At 33.6% G+C, this 18,754-nt stretch overlaps 2 long non-coding RNA genes and 1 pseudogene across 2 annotated transcripts; 1 reads left to right on the forward strand and 2 right to left on the reverse strand.

Annotated features, from left to right (window-relative positions):
- Positions 1–12,546: 12,546 nt before the first annotated feature.
- Positions 12,547–13,003, forward strand: LOC136067234 (uncharacterized). The gene is made up of 2 exons (XR_010628732.1): positions 12,547–12,638; positions 12,839–13,003. It is a non-coding gene; the product is annotated as an uncharacterized LOC136067234 (long non-coding RNA).
- A 1,031-nt stretch (positions 13,004–14,034) lies between these two features.
- LOC112036358 (lysine histidine transporter-like 6) lies at positions 14,035–17,815 on the reverse strand (annotated as a pseudogene).
- Positions 17,816–17,904: 89 nt separating this feature from the next.
- Positions 17,905–18,660, reverse strand: LOC136067212 (uncharacterized). Its single transcript, XR_010628726.1, has 4 exons — positions 18,578–18,660; positions 18,378–18,489; positions 18,081–18,293; positions 17,905–17,994 (listed from the first exon to the last, which is right to left on the reverse strand). It is a non-coding gene; the product is annotated as an uncharacterized LOC136067212 (long non-coding RNA).
- Positions 18,661–18,754: the final 94 nt, after the last annotated feature.

The following is an 18,754-nucleotide window of genomic DNA, read 5'->3' on the forward strand; positions in this document are numbered from 1 at the left end:
AGAATTATTCTCTTTATTAATGCTATCATGGTAACTCTTACCAAACAAAAATAATTTGCCGCTCTTCCTTTGGCCTCTAAGTAATAATAGCAAGAACTCAGCATAGAGGATGCTATCAAACTTAGTCTAGTGTACACCATTGTCTAGAATCATGTGTAGCCACATTTCATCCCTTTAACAGGCTTATTTTGTAGTACCATGATAAAAACACCCTCCGCATGGAATGCAAAGCTCGAGGCTAAGACAAGGTGTTTGATCAAACCACTATAAACCAGGAAATTCAATCTTGTAGTACCATGAAATAAACATCCTCCGCATGGAACACAAGGCTCGAGGCCAAGACGAGATGTTTACCCCACACCACTATGAACCAACAATGGAGGCCGTGAGATCCAACCCTTGTATCTCTCTCCCACTAGAAATTTTAAAACAAGTGGATTGTCTTGAAATCATTGTGATCTAATCACAATTTTAACCCTAGACATCAAGTGTGTTTAATTGTTTAAATTCAATGTGATATTACTAAGTCATGTCACAATAGCGTAATGAACATTCGCGCAATCACAAAGAAGTTTAACCTTAAAATCCGTGATATAAATACCCTCCGCATGGAATGCAAGACTCGAAGTCAAGACAAGGTATCTATTCACATTACAATAAACTTAACAAAAGGGTTATTTCATCACTCCCACTCATTATTTGGGAAAGTTAGTTGCCCTAGTAATTGCCAAAAGGAAATTAGTCTCAAAAGCATGACCAAAAGGAAATTGTTTCTGTTTTGGTAAAGCTAAGCATTGTCCATGATTGTTTTCTAGATGGAAATTTACATGTTTTATTTTTTAAAGAGAAAGTTTTCATCCTTTGGTGTTGTATGTTTTGGCACTTAAGTCTAGATCTTATTAATCTAAATTGTATTCAAGATTGGTGAAAGATGGGTTTTTAAAACCATTATTTTGTAATATTCCCAATCTATGAATTCTATTTAGAGGATAATATGATCTAGGACTCCTTTATTGTAAAGGAATATAGTATTAAAGACTTCTTTAAGTCAGTGCATACATAAAGAAGGAATAAGACTCTTTTAGAAATACTAAAGTACATGATAAGTATTTCCATTTGCTTATTTCTTTTGGAGATATACTCTAATAATTACTATACATTTTCTAAAATTGATTTCAAAAGTTTGTTCCTATGACATTTGTCAAATTGTGGATTGGGTGAGAACCTAGTATATGATACTTCCACTTTTAAAGATGTCCGGCACTTGTGCTAGAAAGGAAGTCTGACAAATTGAAATCAAAAGGTAGAAAAATGTGTGATTATAATAAGTATCCAAAAGGATTTGTAGAAGATTGTTTTGGTAATCATAAAGATGACAGGATGTTTGTAAAGTGCAAATACAAAGTTCTTATAAGATGTTTGTAATGTACAAATACAAAGTTCTTGATGATAACTATGTGAATAATCTTAAAGAATCGTTCTAGAAGAGAAGTCAGAATTCTTTGTAAAACAACTATAAAACACATTTAAAAATGAGGTGGTTGTATTAGATATACCACAAGGCATTATTCTAAATATATAGCTAGTACACAGGTACAATATCGTAGTGGGAGGATTGTAAATTCATACTTTTGGGATAAACTTTTGAAGTCATTCCACAAGGATATGAATTTGATCCTCAGTCCTACGTAAAGGTAATAGATGATATGAATATGAATTATTGGATCAAGGTTATGTGAATAGAATTAGATTCTATTTAAAGTCTAGAACTTGTAGAGGCACCTATTGGCATTGAGCCTATTGTTCTTAAATAGGTCTACAAGAAATTGAGATTGATAGAATTGAAGGTGCAAACCTTCAAAGTCAAGACTAGTGGCGAAAAGATTTATTCAGAAAGAAATGGTTCGATTATAAAAAGATTTTTTCACCTATAGTCAAGTTTGACTCTATCTAGATTCTTTTATCCATTATATTTTATTTGGATGAAATATGGCAATGGATATCAAGAAAGCTTCTTTTAGTAGCAATCTTGAGGAAGACATCTATATGATGTTCCTAGACTTGTACATAGCAAAGAACCAATATTGTTTAGTATGCAAGTTGCTTAAATTCCATTTATGCACTAAAGCAAGCATATGAATCATAAAATATCATCTTTGATCTAGAAATCAAATTGTTTGATTTTGATCAAGTATTAAAAGACCTTATGTGTGTAAAGCTATATAGAATAATAAATCTCATAATGTATATTGATGACATTCTAATCATTGAGGATGATGTGGAGTTATTGTCATCAATAGAGTTTTGGTTGTCTAGTCCAGTTTGATATAAAGTACTTAGGAAAGACTAGTCACATCCTAAGAATTAAACTTTATTATAATTCAGAAATTTGGATGTTGGGTCTATCTTAAACTACTTAAATAGATTAGATTCTAGCTAAGTATAGCATGTAATACTTCAAGAAAGGATTCTTTCCTTTTAAGTTTGAAGTTCCTTTATAAAAGGACTATGGTCCTAAGACATATAAAAGGAAGAGCATATAAGACGGTTCCTTACATCAAATCAATAGGAAGTCTTTATGCTATGCTAAATAGTAAGCAAATATCAAGTGAATCAAAGATCACTTAATTTAGTGGGAGTAAAGCATATACTCAAATATCTTAGGAGAATGAGAGATTATATGCTTGTCCACAAAAGTGAGGTTTTGATAGATGCTGGATGTACAAATACTGACTTGTAGTTTGATTGTGATTCATGAAGTTGGACTTCAAGATATGTATTCATCCTAGATGGTGAAGATACACATCAAGCGTAAGTATCATCTCATTAGAGAAGATATGAGTACGTGATAAGTAGTAGTAGAAAAGATAATTTATGCAATAAATCTGTCTGAAACTTGTTTCCAAGCCTTGCCTTAGAGTGACTGTGAATTACTCTATAGGGAGATAAGTGTCGGATATGTAGTAAATTGTCTTTGAGGGCAAGTGGGAGATTGTTAGGGTTTGTGCCATAAAATCCAATTTATTGGCATGTCATGAATAATTAAGTTGCTTAATTATATGAGACTATTTATGAACTAGTGGGACATTATCTTAGTCCATGAGATGCATAGTATGTGATTTATGTGAAAAGTCACAGAAAGATATAAATCACAAGTTCTTTGTAAACTCATAATTTTAGTTCGTAATCGATGATGAAATTAGGCGTTTCATCTGCGAAGACTATAACATATCAACTAAGATGATTTGTCTTGATCATGGAAGTGGAGACTTCTAGTTGGTATGTTGATATGTTTTAAGAGTTAAGACATATTGAACTGGACCGTTGTGAGATTTATTATTTTCCTAATGACTGTCAAATGAATAATAAAGCTCATGACTTCTATTTACATCAACTCTAAATCCTGAGAAAATAATGGACCTGATCATAAGATGTAGGTTGCTTTGATATATCAGGAGTGAGATCTATAAGTTATGGTCAAAACCTCAGTATGTTGGGCAGCCGCATTTAGTGTTGATGGAACATAAATTCTCAAGATGGAATTCATAGTCTCTTAATGGAGATATCAAATATTCCCTTGAGATAAGTTTAATGGGTTTGGTTATTCAGAGTGTTGGGCCCAACCACTTTAGTAAAGAGTTACTAAAGTATATATATTTGTGAAATTGAATTTCATAAATATATATTGAATAACATAAAGGATTAAACTGGGTACTTAAGGATTAAGATGTAGTAATCTACAAAGTGGCAGTCAACATTTCATGACTTTGTATTACTACGAATATTTTAATGAAAGGGTTGCATGTACAATAAAGTCTTGGGAAATAATTTATTGATAAGGCCTAGAGTGCAACTATATTTATATAGTGGTATTAAATATAGTTAATGGTAACTTTGGACTTGTCAAGAGTTGACAGAAAAGCCCAAGGCCCATTGGAGCTAGTGTCTTATTGGTCCCTTTTGGTCCCACTCCAAGCCACAAACTTAAGCCTAGTTGGAAAGGCCCAAAAGGCCAGCCCAATTTGATAATTGGTTAGATACAAAAAGGGAAAAACGTTCCAAATATTAAGAGTGAGAAACATCATTGTGAAATGGTGTGTATGTGAGTTTTTGTCACTCTCTAATCACCCTTTTGTTACCGATTGAGAGACCACACATATTGGGTATCAAGTGGAATTGGAGTGAAGATTAAAAGTCTTTCCGAGAACGTTTGATCTTCGTTTTTGAAATTCACTGCTTCAAGGTACGATCTCTTGTTCTCGAATTCAAAAATTTACTTAGTACATGTTATCAATATCAAATGAAGTGGATCTGTTTAAAACTTATTTTCCGCTGCATTTATCTTTATTTCCAACAGTGGTACCCTATATCTGGAAATGATATCAGTCTGAATAAACTGAAGAACTTTCTTTAAGTTCAAAACCTTGTATAAGCCAGCTTCCACCTATTTAGTGAAGTAATCAATAGAAACAAGTATAAACTCATGGCCATTAGATGTTGTTGGGTGAATCTTCCCAATAATACCAATTCCCTATGTAGATAACGGCTAGGGCGAAGTCATGATATGTAATCGCATATGTACCATGTGCTTTAGATCTCCGTGGACTTATCATTGATGGCACTTCCAAACATGAGCTGCACAGTCTGCTTCCATAGTGGTCTAGTAATAACCTTGTCTCATTATTTTTCATGATAGCATGTGTGTATTCATATGTGGCCCATAAGTTGACTCATGAACCTCTTCAATTATTTGTTGTGCTTCCTTGGCAGTCACATAAAAGAGATGAATTCAATCATATGATCTTCTGTAAAGCCTCTCCCCATAAATAATATAATTAGTGGATAACTTTCTGATAGTCAATTGGTTATTCTTATTTGTAGACTTTGGGTATGTCCCATCCTTGAGTTTCTCTCATTAAAACACTTTCAGCTTTAACCAGCCAAAGAGGAACTCCTTCAAAAACTTTCACCTTCAGGTAGTCTTCGAACTAGTTTCTCTCATTGAAACACTTTTAGCTTTAACTAGCCCCCAGAGGGTCTCTTTCAAAAACTTTCACCTTTGGGTAGTATTCGGACAAGTTTCTCTTAATGAAACACATTACCTTTAACTAGCTCCCAGAGGGTCTCTTTCTCAAACACTTTCACCTTCGGGTAGTCTTTGGACTAGTTTCTCTCGTTGAAACACATTCAACTTCAAGTAGCCCCTAGAAAGTCTCTTTCAAACACCTTTGCCTTTAGGTAGTCTTCGGTCATGTTTCTCTCGATAAAACTTTTCTACACCTTCCCTAGTGTAGGAACCTTTTCCACACTTCCATGGTGTAGGAACCCCTTTCCTAAAATGTCAAGTGTTTCAAAATATCTCTCCCAAGATTCAATTTGACGACAATCATTTAGTCCTAATTTTTATCTCAAATGTCAAATGTTTCAAAATATCTCTCTTAGGATTCAATTCGATGGCAATTGTTTAGTCCTAATGTTTATCTCAAATGTCAAGTTTTACAAAATCTATCTCTTAGGATTCAATTTGATAGCAATCGTTTAGTCCTGATTTTTTTTTTTTTTTCTCAAAATGTCAAATATTTCAAAATATCTCATAGTCCTGATTTTTACCTCAAATGTCAAGTTTTTCAAAATATATCTCTCAAGATTCAAATCGATGGCAATCGTTTAGTCCTAATTTTTATCTCAAAATGTCAAGTTTTTTCAAAGTATCTCTCTTGGGATTCAATTCGATGGTGCTCGTTTAGTCCCACATTTTCAAAACTACTCTCCTTCTTTAAGGTTTCCCCTTTAAATCAAAATTGAATCATCACCATGTTTTAAATCTCCCAAAATCTTCCGTTTTAATATGCACAATTTCTCATGTCTACCTACATTTCTCCAAGTTTTTCTTTGTTTTTCTGTGTGTTTTCATAGTATCCAACATTTGCATGATTCGTCTATGTTATCAAATTAAGAAGAAAAGACCTAGAGATGATCAGATCCTCTTTAGGGGCTCAACCTTATCAGGGAAAGACCGGTTTTGGCCCATGAACAGTCTAGTTTTTGCACACGATTTGGGGGTGACAAAATGCGGAATTATGTTCTTTAGATAAAGAAGGTGCAACTACAGAAACTGTATTTTGTTTGCCTTTGATTTGTATGCCAGATCCCGAAAATTCCAAAAAGATATTAAGTTTTCTCCCTGGGGCTGCAGAAGCATCTAGATTAATGTGGCACAACACATTCGGGCATCAAAGCAATCAAAGTGCCATTTCAGGTAAGAATGACCAAAACACCCCTAGTCAACCCTGGGTTGACCGAAAGTTAAAGTTGGTCAAAATCATCTCAAAACAATATTTTTCATATTTCTACATCAAACTTGAGCCACTAGAGATTTTTGTCAACTTTGTCCAAGTTTGACTTAAGGTTGACTCTTGAGGGCACTAAAAACTCTAATTTTGATCAGACATTTAGAATGGGTTGGGGCTAGTGTCATTGCGAAGATTATTGAATTCCCTTTCCAATGACTATGCATAGGTCAAAATCAGAGTAAAAATGGTTGAGATATCTTGAAAACTATGTGAAGACTGTCAGCCTATGTCCCAAGGCCATAACTATTTATTTGACCATTGGAATTTCAATTTCTTTAGTGTTTTAGAACCTAGACATCCATACCTTTCTAGGGACACTAAGATCAGCTCAATTGGAATCCGGAAGGGCTTTCAAATATGCAATCGAATTCAAGCAGGAAAAAGACAAAATTGCTGATGTCATCTTACCCGACCTAGCGCACAAAACGTGGCTGCTGAGCCTTAGGAAGCATGGGAGAAGCCTATTTAACCCCTCCGACCCCCAAATTTCATAACAAATGGATTTTGAGCATTTTGGAGCACTTTTCTGGGCAGAATCTCTCTCTTTTTTCCTCTTTTAATTCTCTCACAACCACATCCAAAAACCTTTGATTCCTCTATTTTCTCAACGATCAAGATGTAGTGTTCTTGCACTCTTTTTTCTCTCCTTGGTCTTAGGGCCTTAGATTTGAGGTTTTATGTGTGTAGAAGTAGGTTTTTAACTACTATCTACACTCTTTGCTTTATCATGCTTCATAACATGCTTTATTGCTTTCATTAGTATATCTTTACTTTTTCTTGCTTCCTAGCATGTTTTATAGTTTTTCTAGCATATTGCCTTTTTTTTAACATGTTTTATTGCTTTGATGATATTAGCCTATCCTTCTTAGTCTAGGATAAGCCTAAATACTATGTTTGTGCTTAGATCCATATGCCTAGGTGCTTTTTGCCATGTTTATGCCTAGATCTACATGTTTATACGCTCTTTGTCATGTTTATGCTTGGATCTATATCTTTGTGTGCTTCGTGCCATGTTCATTTCCTAGATCTACATGTTGGTTGCTATGCCATGTGCTTCTATAACCTTTTTGTCTCTTGATGTACCTCTTTCTTGTGTTTTGGCCCTTTAGATAGGGTGTAGATCTAGATCTTGTGGTCTAGGCCTACATCCGTACACCTAGGCCTATATCAAAGGGTTTAGATCATTTCCTCTATGCATGTATATGTTTGTTTGCGTCCTGCTTTATATCCATGTTTGCCTGTCTAGATCTTAAGTCCCTTTTAGGAATTTTGCTTGTTGGCACGTGTGTCATCCATACTCCAATCTAATGGACCTATAGACACCCGATACAAACCTATATTTTTCCTCCTAGGACACCCCCTTTTATTCGATAACATGTTTGTCTGCCCCCATTTGGCTTTCTTTGCTAGTGTGTCTCTTTGCATGCTCTCTTTACCTCTTTGTTATCTCCTTTGCTTGTCTACTGGCTGCTTTCTTTGTTTGTTGCATGTATATGCTTGGAGTGAGGATGCTTGGAGCAAGGACACGACCTCCTAGGCGCAAGTAACACAGGCAAGGATGCGAGCAAGAATACACAAGCCCAAAAGGGCAGTGTTCAATAGATTAAAAGGCCTAGCCTCATCGAGTGGTTACATTTTTCTCCCTCCCTCTTATCCTCCTATCTAGAGCAAGTTATTAGGGTTTCCCCTTCATGTACCATTTATCTTTCCTGCACCTTGCTTGGGCCACATTCCTTGGGTATGATAATGTCTGTTTTACATTTCCTATGCCTTGTTGGGCCATACTTTTAGGACATTGGTAATGTCTGTTTTACTTTCCTGCACTATGTGATAGCATTGTGCATGATATATATATATATATATATGCCTATATGTGGGTGATTGTGCACTTTGTATGATGGACCCTCGTGGCTACATAAATGAACCTCTCTGCCATGAATGCACTTGATCTTGTAGTGTGGGTATGTGCCCAAGGCAATTGTTGTAGGTACATATCCATGCTATATTGTGTGCACAATCATCGGAGTGCAATCGTCCCAATCCATGTTACCAAGTGACATTGGTTTCCCCGTGTATGCAACACGCATCAATATGTTTGATGCTTTGAGAGGCTTAGGCTTGTCCTAGTATGAGCATGTTGGCATGTGCCATATACACAAGCATAAACTCTGCCAATGCACTAGAGGTATACCCTTCTTCATAGCACCCAAGCTCCCGGGCCCGCAACTCTGTGTGTGGAGCGAGCGTCGCCACGATGGGTGGTCAAACTGCCACGAGGCATCAACAATAGTCAAACAATCATTCACCAATTAATGTTAACCAATTTCTACTTTTGTTGTTGCTTATTTCCCCCCAAATTTTAGATCAAATTGGTTTGATTTAACATCATATTCAAGGCATTGACAATAGTCAAACAATCATTCACCAATTATTGTTAACGATGTGTTTATTTATTTATTTAAAGGCCATAATATTGTTAAAAAAATCATATTCAAACCTATTTCATTTGGGTTTAAAAAGAATTTAGAGTCAAGGTATTCCAAATTTTATTTTAGGAGGTAAAAAAATTATTATATATATATATATATATTTTTTTTATTAACTTTTTGCCACTTTAGGAGTTTATTTGAACCTCTGGGCATCAAGTGGAGCTGCCCCTGCTTTTATTATTGTGCGAAACAAAACCCAATCTATGGTTTTAAGTGTTTTATAAATTCTAAGTGTTTGGCCCAATAATGAAATTATGGGATTTGAAGTGGTACAATTGAAAAAATATGGTTTAATTCACTACAACAAACTTGAGTTTCTTCAACATATTTTTATCTACGGTCACTAAAAAATGTTAATAAAAACCTTAGACTTTTACAGTTATACACAACTGTTGAGTAAAGTAAAGAAATTCACATATTTATTTCCACAATTAGTATAACTGTTGAAACATGTGCTTAAAAAAAAATTCATAGTTAGCATATCGGTTGAAATAGGTGTTAAAAAAATAAATAAATAAGGAAAAGTTATATCAACAGTCGGATAAACATGGAAAAAAATAAATTAAATATTTTAGTTATAAAATGTTGAAAATAAAAACATGAACTTATATAGATTCTACAGTGTTTTTTATGATTAAATTTTGTTTATCCCTCTCGCTCTCTCTCACACACTCTCTCTCTATATCGCTCTCTTGCTGAAAGAGTGTATATATCTATACTACTATTTAATGGGCTACACCTGTTTGGACCGGATTTTTTTTTTGTTCCAAAATACCCCTACACCCTATGTTTAAGTTGGGGCAAAACTTGGTAAAAATGATTTTTTAACTTCCACATAAAACACCATCTAAAAAATAGGACCACTCTCACGGTTTCAAACTCAAAATTGGCTAAAATAACTAATCCCGAAATTCCTAATAACAATTAGATCCTTCATTACCCAACTACAACTGTACGGCTCCAAATTTCTATCCGTTACTTTTCTTATGCAGCTGAAAACTATCTGCAATAAGTCTAACATGACTGCAAGGAAAAAAATTTCTTGGATTTTATTGAGACTGAGAATGGACCAAGGGAGGCGAAGAATCAAAACAGAACACAAAAGGTCATTGTTTGAATTAAAATTTTTCTTTTTCTTTCTTTCTTTTCCTTTTACAGTTCGATTATGTAAATTTTTAGGTCTTTTTGTGTTTTGGCTATTCATTGTTTTACACTTTTACTATAGGCTTTAATGATGATAGTAATGAAGTGACATGCGGGTGGCTAGAATTACTGATTCGTAGTGATAGAGGCAGTGGTATGAACATGTTGCAATCCTCTGACCCAAGAATGAAAACCTTGCAAGAGAATTCAATCATTTCTTTCAATGTAGCCTTTAAAGTATCTCACGAGTCTTTGTTTTGGAGCAGAAAATCACCAGTTGTGGAGATGAGCAAAAGTAGTTTGTAGAGAAGTGCCTTTCCTTTTTAGTATGGTAGGGTTTTTTTTTTTGGTTGTTATAAGGATGAATTTCGATAGGTACATTTTGTGAATTTCTATAATTTTTTTCACTTTCATGTTGTTATTGTTTCTTTAGATTACTGCATGCTATTGTGATTGATGAAACCCACAATTCTTCAATAAATTGTGGTGAAAATTGCTTCTAAATAATAGACTAACTTTTATGGGTAAAACCCTACACCCTTAAATATATCTTATATTTGATAGTTTAAAATGTTACTTCATTTTGAATTTTAAAAATTGTTAAAATTTAATTTGATCAAAATAACTTACCAAAAGACAAAAAGACTCCAAACAAACCATACATTTTCAATTTACATCAAGTGTTACGTGTCCTCAGTTAATAAATTTGCATCAACTTTTTTTTTTTTATATATTATATATATATATATTTTTTTAAGGGTGGTGAGTCCTTCAACATTGGTTTCCTATTTTTTACAACTTCAACAAAAAAAAAAAAAAAAAATCACCATGTTTTAGGTATTTTAATAATATCCAGCATTGTTTTACATTTAATTTTTTTTTAAAGGTTTTAAGTATTTTTATTCCTAAAATTTTGCCTATTATTTAGACACTAAAGCAAGAATGATACTGGAGAACTTATCTTTAAAGATAAAATTTTAAAGTTGTGGTGAAAATTGCTTCTAAATAATAGACTAACTTTTAGGGTTAAAACCTACACCCTTAAATATATCTTATATTTGATAGTTTAAAATGTTACTTCATTTTAAAATTTTAAAATTTAATTTAATCCAAAATAACTTACCGAAAGACAAAAGACTCCAAACAAACCATGCTTTTGAATTTGCATCAAGTGTTACATGTCCTCAGTTAATAAATTTGCATCAAAGTTTTTTTTGGGGGGGGGGGGGTGGGTGGGGTGGGGGAGGGGGGGTGAGTCCTTCAACGTTGGTTTCCTATTTTTTTACAACTTCAAAAAAAAAAAAAATCCTGATGTTTTAGGTATTTTAATAATATGCCAGCACTGTTTTACATTTAAATTAAAAAAAAATGTTTTAAGTATTTTTATTCTAAAATTTTGCCTATTATTTAGATATTATTTAGAAGTAATTTTTTCAATGATTTTTACTTTTGCAATGATTGAGAAAATTGAGGGATGACTATTTGAAATGCTTTGGATCAATTTTCAAAATCCAAAACAAAAACAATAGTGTAAATTTTTGGTGTTAATCTAAATTCAAAGATCCATCTTACCTTTTTTTAGTTATTTTTATGGATTTTTTTACCAAGTGACTACTTTTAAAATTATAATAACTTCATATATAGCTCCCATTAAAAAATTATTAAAAAAATAAATTAATAACACTAGCCTCTAACACGCGTGTGATGCTTTTTATTTTTTAGGTAAGTTAATTAGAACATTTATTATAATTTAAATTACTACATTTTTTTAATCACAAAAAAAAAAAAAACTAAAATGTGATGAAAAATTATTTTACCACACATAATATTTATGACACCCTTAAATTTTTATTTTTTTATTTTTAGGTGTTTTATTTATTTATTTATTTTTATTTTATGATTTTCGTTTTGATTTCCTCATCAAGATCATCGCCATCGAATTGATTTCACCAAGCCGGTACTATTACATTAATATTCACACTTTTCCCTATCCAAACCCTTCGATTAGGTATTTTTCTATTTCTCTCGGTTTCGTAGTTTTAAAAATTATTTCTGATCAGTTTGTTTTTGCTTGGACTCGAATTTCGTCCATAGTCTGTTATTCGCTTTGAGTATTTTGAACTTTTGTGGTTTTTGTTCTTGAATTTGAAATGCTATGTCAAAATTGAATTTGTGGTTTGTGAATTGCGTGCTTTCAATGTGATTGCAGGTGCATTTGCATTGGTATTTCAGCAATGAATGGTCAAGGAGAGTTCAAATTTCACATGAGTCAAGTGAGTGAGGTTCGAAATTTCACTTGTATCTGTAAGCGGATTGAAAGTAAGAACGTCAGTTGGTGAGTAAGTGAGTGAGTTGCAGGTTCTTGATTAATTTCATTGCTATAGTTTACATTTGTTGGCTGTTCTACCGGGAGGGTTTCTGAGAATTATGTGATTATGTGTAGTTGTAATTGATTAGATGTGCTCAACTCATGTATAATGTTTACAATAATTGATAGCTATCAAGTCTCGTAAACTTTCAGTTTTGATGAAATGCCAATTTGTGATGTTGTTACCTATAATTGGCACACCTCCAACACACCTGGACATATTTTCTAAATCATCTGTGGATCTAGAATTCTAAAGTAAATTTCATCACAATGTGTGTACCTGAGGTCTCCCTACTTGATGGGCTTAGACAATCCTCTGAATATGTTGTTTAATGTATTGACAAGACTTTTTATCAGTGGGAAACTTTTAGTACAAGAAGAATTGATGCAAAACATTTGTCTTCAACTTTATTGATTGTGTGTTGGTGTGTGTGTGAATACTTTTTAGTTTTTATCATTATTTGTTTAAAACTTTTATGCTCCAGGGAATTTCCAGTTTGAGGAAGTTACTAGCAGAATCATCTGAGGAAGCAGCCATTCCATCTCCATTGACTCCTTTATTAGCAATAAGTAGTGGAAAAGGTGAAGACCAGAACCAGAAAGCAGTCTCTAAGCCTTCAACAGTTCAAGCTGTATTGAAGGGCATTAAACAGGTATGAGATGCCACATTTTTTTTCCCATTGATCAGTCTCTTCTTGGAATATGTATGAGACATTTGTATATCTAATTCATTCTGTTTCAGTCTTGTGTGATTATTAGAGCTGTTGAAATGATTATGTTGCTTTTGAGATAGCTCTTGATGGGTGTATATTCACCTTTTCTTATTAAGCTTTCCAATAAATACTTATGAGGATCGAAACAAATGACTATGGTTCTACTTTGCATTGGTGGACACAGTAATCTAAATTAACACAATGGCTTTGAGTATTCAAATGCTATGTAAAGCACAATTTTATGATTCAGTTACCATGAATGCCTAAACATCTCCCATTATAATGAGAGGGGGTTTAAAACAAATTGCTAAGATTTTTTAATTGAAAAACAACTTGCTAAGATCTAGCCCAACTCCACTCCAAGAGCCTAAGTAATGTTGGTGTTATAACTTATATAGAGTTTGTGGGTCCAAACCATCCAAGTAGTAATTAAAATTTAAAATTCATTCGTTTGAAAACTTGTGGAGCTGAGGTAGGTAGGTCATAAATTCATAGTGGTTTTGGTTCATGTGATTGTATTTACAAGCAATGTTGTTGTTTATGAGTTTTCTTTTTAAGAAATACTGATAATAAATGTTTGGCTATGATATTAGGAGCTAAATTTCAGCTACTTAAAAGGTTCATGGAAGTTCAATTTATAGAACAACTACAACAATATACTTTAATATGTGTTGCTTAACCAACTCAAATATAGGCAACACAACCTTTATCTACAGAACTTGGGGTTATTTTTTGCTTCAATTGATGCAGTTTTAAGCCCTTAATTTGTTTAATTCTATGTCAAACCAACTTTAATCTGAGTTGAGACAGTAGATAAGTCGGCCCCCGTACCACCCAACTTAGGCCTTCCATCGTTTCCCAACCTAACATAATACTTTCTTTCCATTCTTTTCTTTTGGCTTAGAAATCAAAGTTAAAAATTACTTACTTTCCCAGAAGGTGTTCTAAGTCTACCATGTACCCAAAATCTAAGCTGAACAAGCATGCATAAGTTGGTACCTTAGTGACATGGCTGCTGCTACTAGCAAAACACCAGCAACAGAATTAAAGTTGGGTAGCTGAGACAAGAAGAAATGGATGCCTCCAAAGTTCAAAATCCAGTAAGATTGTTTGAGCTGCGTGCAATTGGTGCAGGCCATCTCCATAAATTTCTCGAGTCACTTTTCCCCAGTGACCATATACACTATCACACCCAACCTGGACAATAAGTTGCTGGGGAAGCACAATCCAAGGTCCAAGTTTTGGCCCAAAGGCATGTTGACCAAGGTCAATGTATCAATCAAAACGAGTACCTGGAACACATTCATGGAGTTGTATCATTTGCCACATTGTGTTCAAGGTCATGCACCATGATATTGCCAAAACCAATGTCCCTGGACTCCTGAACAAGGATATGAGTTATTATTTATAAAAAGAAAAAAAAGAAAAAAGAAAAAAAAAAAGACAGTTATTATAGTAGTTTTGGTGCATGCAGATTAGAGTAAAAGGCTTATATATAAGTTGAGTCCAATATGTACCATCCTAAGTAGGCCATGGCATAAGGCAGGCTGAGTATTCCTGCACCCATCATAGTCATGACAGTGTGAAAAGTTGAGTACCACCATTTGGCATGGCGTGAGGTGTCCTCCTCTATCCATTTGCCTTCTGAATTAGCAACTTCCTGCTAGAGTTCAAAAAGCTCAACAACATGGGCATAACAGGAAAAACACATTCTCCTATTAAAATAGATAACAAAGCGAAGGGAAAAATCCAAAGGAAAATTAATATAAAGCCAAGATGGTTACATGCAACACATTTTCCTCTGTTCTGGTTCATGTGATTGTAGTTACACGCATGTTTGGCTATGTTGTTGTTTATAGCTTTGAGGCTTAGATTCAAAAACATGGCCCCATTTGAGCTAGCTCAATCTGATTGTTCTTCCTAACTTTACCAATTAGGTTAGTTTGTTAACTTGTTCTTTTAAGTAAAGGGTTTGTTACCTTCCATTTTTTTTTTTTGGTGTAATCTTTGGATGGTTGGGTTTGTTTGACACTTTTCTGTTTACATTTCAAGCTGCCATTTTTTTTTTTTGTTAAGAAAGGGTAAAGAGAAATGGTGTTGGGGATATGTGATGGTTTCATATCTATCAGTTTAGTATATGTTATTGCATTTACTTGTTTATTTAGGTGAATTTGATATACTAATAACATAGTAATTAAGCAGAATGTGCTATTTTTGAATCTCCACTTGGCAGTTGAGTACAAGGTTATAATAGCAAAATTCCTTATGTATTAACTGCCAGGGTTCAAATCCCCCTTTCCCTGACTATCAAATTATAAATATATAAAACTATATTCTTGTCATGATGTTTAGTTATGTATCAAAAAAAATGGGAAAAAACACATTAGTGTTTATGATCAGTGGCAGGGATTAAGTGAGTTGGGTGTTGTATCTTGTTTACATTAATTGTTTGTTCAAATTTCATTTTTAACGTAATTCTATTGACGAAATCTTACGGATTAGAAATTTTTGTTTCCTACATTACTATCTAAGAACCCAAAATTGAATTTCTTTGTGCTTGTGAGTGTGATTCAAGCAAATAAGTGCTATATTATTATAAATGGAAAAATGTGATTCATGTGGACATTGTTGTATTTAGGTACTTCAATTGACCAAGGGATTGCATACGTGCTGGTGCTCACATACCTAATCCATCCTCTTGACTCCTCTTCCTACGGCTTCTAGGAAGGAAATATAAGATTTTTAGTTGATAGGTTTAAGCAGGAAATTGCTTTGTGCATAACATAGATATATGATATTGGGGATAATTTTCGTCTCTTTTCAATTGATTGTTGGTGGCGTTCATTAATTTTGGCAAATTAATTGAATGGCATTATTATTTTGGTGAATGATTTTTTTGTCATAGGCCTGGCCTTCTTGTAGGGAAGTGCCACTTCTCCATAAATCTGTTACTTGAGAATAATTGATGGAGCATAGTGGTTTTTAATTTTTTTTTTCTTTTAATTAGCCATTTTGAAAACTTGGAACTATTTGAATACTTTAAAAAAAAAAAAAAAAAACTTTTTTCAACAATTTCAAACTGTTGAAATTTATCTCAAAACAACATATATTTCAACAGTTTTCAATAATATTTTGATGTTTAATAATTGTTGATAAATGTGAATTACATTTTTCAATGGTCACATAGGGTGTAGAAAAAGAAGTTCCGACAGTATTTAGTGGTAGTTCTCAACGGTCACTTAAACCGTCGAAAATACTTTTTTCGACAATTTCTAATACTTTTTTCATCGTTTTCAAAAGTTGAAAACAGCAAAGATTCTTGTAGTGATTACTTTGTCACATAGATAAAACTAGAATTTTTTTTTTCCTTTCAATTCAAATTTTCCAAGTATATTGTAATGGATTGAATTTGACATTTCATCTAACAAATTACTTTTAAAATTTATAAAAATTTCTTACTCCACAAAATTTCAATCACAAGACTCACAATGTAATTGCAATATTTATTCCACAAAACTTCAATCACAAGACTCACAACGTCATTGTAATAATTACAACATTTCTAAATGACGATGCCTCTCGGAGCACAGTGAAATCCATCTCTATGAGTATAGAGAGCCATATTCATGTCAGTCAGTATGATTAAATCATGAATCCAGAGTCTTTCATCCCATTGCGTCACCGTGGTGTAAAATCTCCAAGGTGCATTGGTTAAAAGTTTTAGTCATTCTGAAACTGTTGTGGGGGTTGCAATAATGAGTTCGTCTACTAGTTGTAACGTCTAAGAAGTTTCTTGTTCCAAATTGGAACTCATATTCATATTGTGAATTGCCTTGTTTAGAGTGTGTTACCCTCGTCATGATTTTTCCTTGGAAGATGTTCACCATCTTTTTTTCACTTTGTGACCAAATCTGCATACAGTTACTTTTTTCATTGTTCCACTTTCAGATTTAGCGTTTTCTATAATTGTGATATAAATTGCTAAACTTTTGATCACTTGATTGGCTTAATTGAAATATAGTGATAAATTCATTGCATAATTTATAATGGGTCTAAAGGGTTTTCTCAAAGTTTACATAAGTGAACTTTTGAGCTCATTTTTTAATATAACTCTTTTCCAACTCAAATATTTTCAAAATGAAAAGAAGGGATGAATTTGCTATTAGGAATCATTAAATCCTTGAAAAGATTTCTCGGTGTATCATGCAATTTCTTTGAAATTAAAAAAAAAAAAAAAAGAAATAATTTTCTGCTGGAACAAATTATCTCATTTTCACCTCGAATAGTTATTATTTTGGGTTTCTAAAATTATTTTTGTTTTTCATCTATACCAAAACCACTGATATCATTCCTCATGTACCAACTTTGATGCTTGCATAATATCATAGAATGTATGTCCCCAACAAAAGTCAAGTATTGTGTTTATATTCCATTACACAAACTAGGAAAAAATAATCAAAATAAGTATTGACTTTGATTGGGTATCATGGGGTGCCTAACACCTTCTCCACACATAACCAAACTCCTGAACCAATGTTCTTGTATTGGGACATAATTTAACCTAGTATAAGATAGATATTCTACTGAAAACTCAAGTTAAATTTAGGTGACCAACCACACTTTAAAAAATCCCAATGATCGGTGCAACACTTTTCACCCGGACATACAATCACAAACCTGTAAGCACAAGTAATTTAAGCAAATCGGGGCAAAACACTGACACAAAGAGGCCAATTCTGCAGTATCCATTGTGGTAAATTTTGTTACATTTCTATGTAAGGTCTATCTTTCTTGTGCTCAATGGTCCACTGTAGTCTTTTTTACAGCTTCATAAACAAGTCCTGGACGAACAGCTTCCACTGGATTTACATGCCCAGATCCATAGGCAAATTCACCACCCAGACTTTTGGAATGCCTCATGGGCAAAGCTGCAGATTAGATTTAACATTTCAGAAATATTACTTAAAAGATGTAAGAGCTATTATGGAGAGTTTTGTTAGGATTGAAAGATTACCAGTAGTCATAAGAGCAGATTTGATGGCTGAAGGAGACCAATCAGGGTGAAAGTCTTGACATAGGCAGCTGCACCAGAAACATGGGGGCAAGCCATAGAGGTTCCAGATACGAAATTGTATTGAACACGCCTTGGATCATCAACGAGAAACGAGGGTGCAGCGAGTGGGGAATATGCAGCTAAGATGGATACCCCTGGGGCACTTAAATCAGGCTGCGACACACCAGCCAAATATGAGCAAAATACCATAAATAGACTTGTAGGAAAGACTTAGAGATGTAGGTTACAATCATATACCTTTATAATATCTGGTATAAAAAAATTTGGTCCTCGTGAAGAGAATGAAACAACGGTAGGAGCTTCCGCATCTTTTATAGTTTCACTTTTCAAAATGCTTGCTTGAGGGTTTCTTTAAAATAAAACGTAAGGACTAATCAGAAAAAGGAAGCAAATCCAACGAAAGTAAAACAAAAATGGGTAATTATAAGAAATAGTACTTTGTGGAATTCACGTAGGACAAGACCAAATCATGCTCTTTAGCGCTTAATAGCACTGCAGGTAATGCAACAAATCAGAATATNGTCTATCTTTCTTGTGCTCAATGGTCCACCATTTTGTTAAATCCGGAGCAGGATGGACTAAAATGCTGCACAACTGACTACTAGACTACGCTA

Source organism: Quercus suber, unplaced genomic scaffold (genome assembly GCF_002906115.3).
Source record: "Quercus suber isolate HL8 unplaced genomic scaffold, Cork oak 2.0 scaffold_63, whole genome shotgun sequence".
Lineage (NCBI taxonomy): Eukaryota > Viridiplantae > Streptophyta > Magnoliopsida > Fagales > Fagaceae > Quercus > Quercus suber.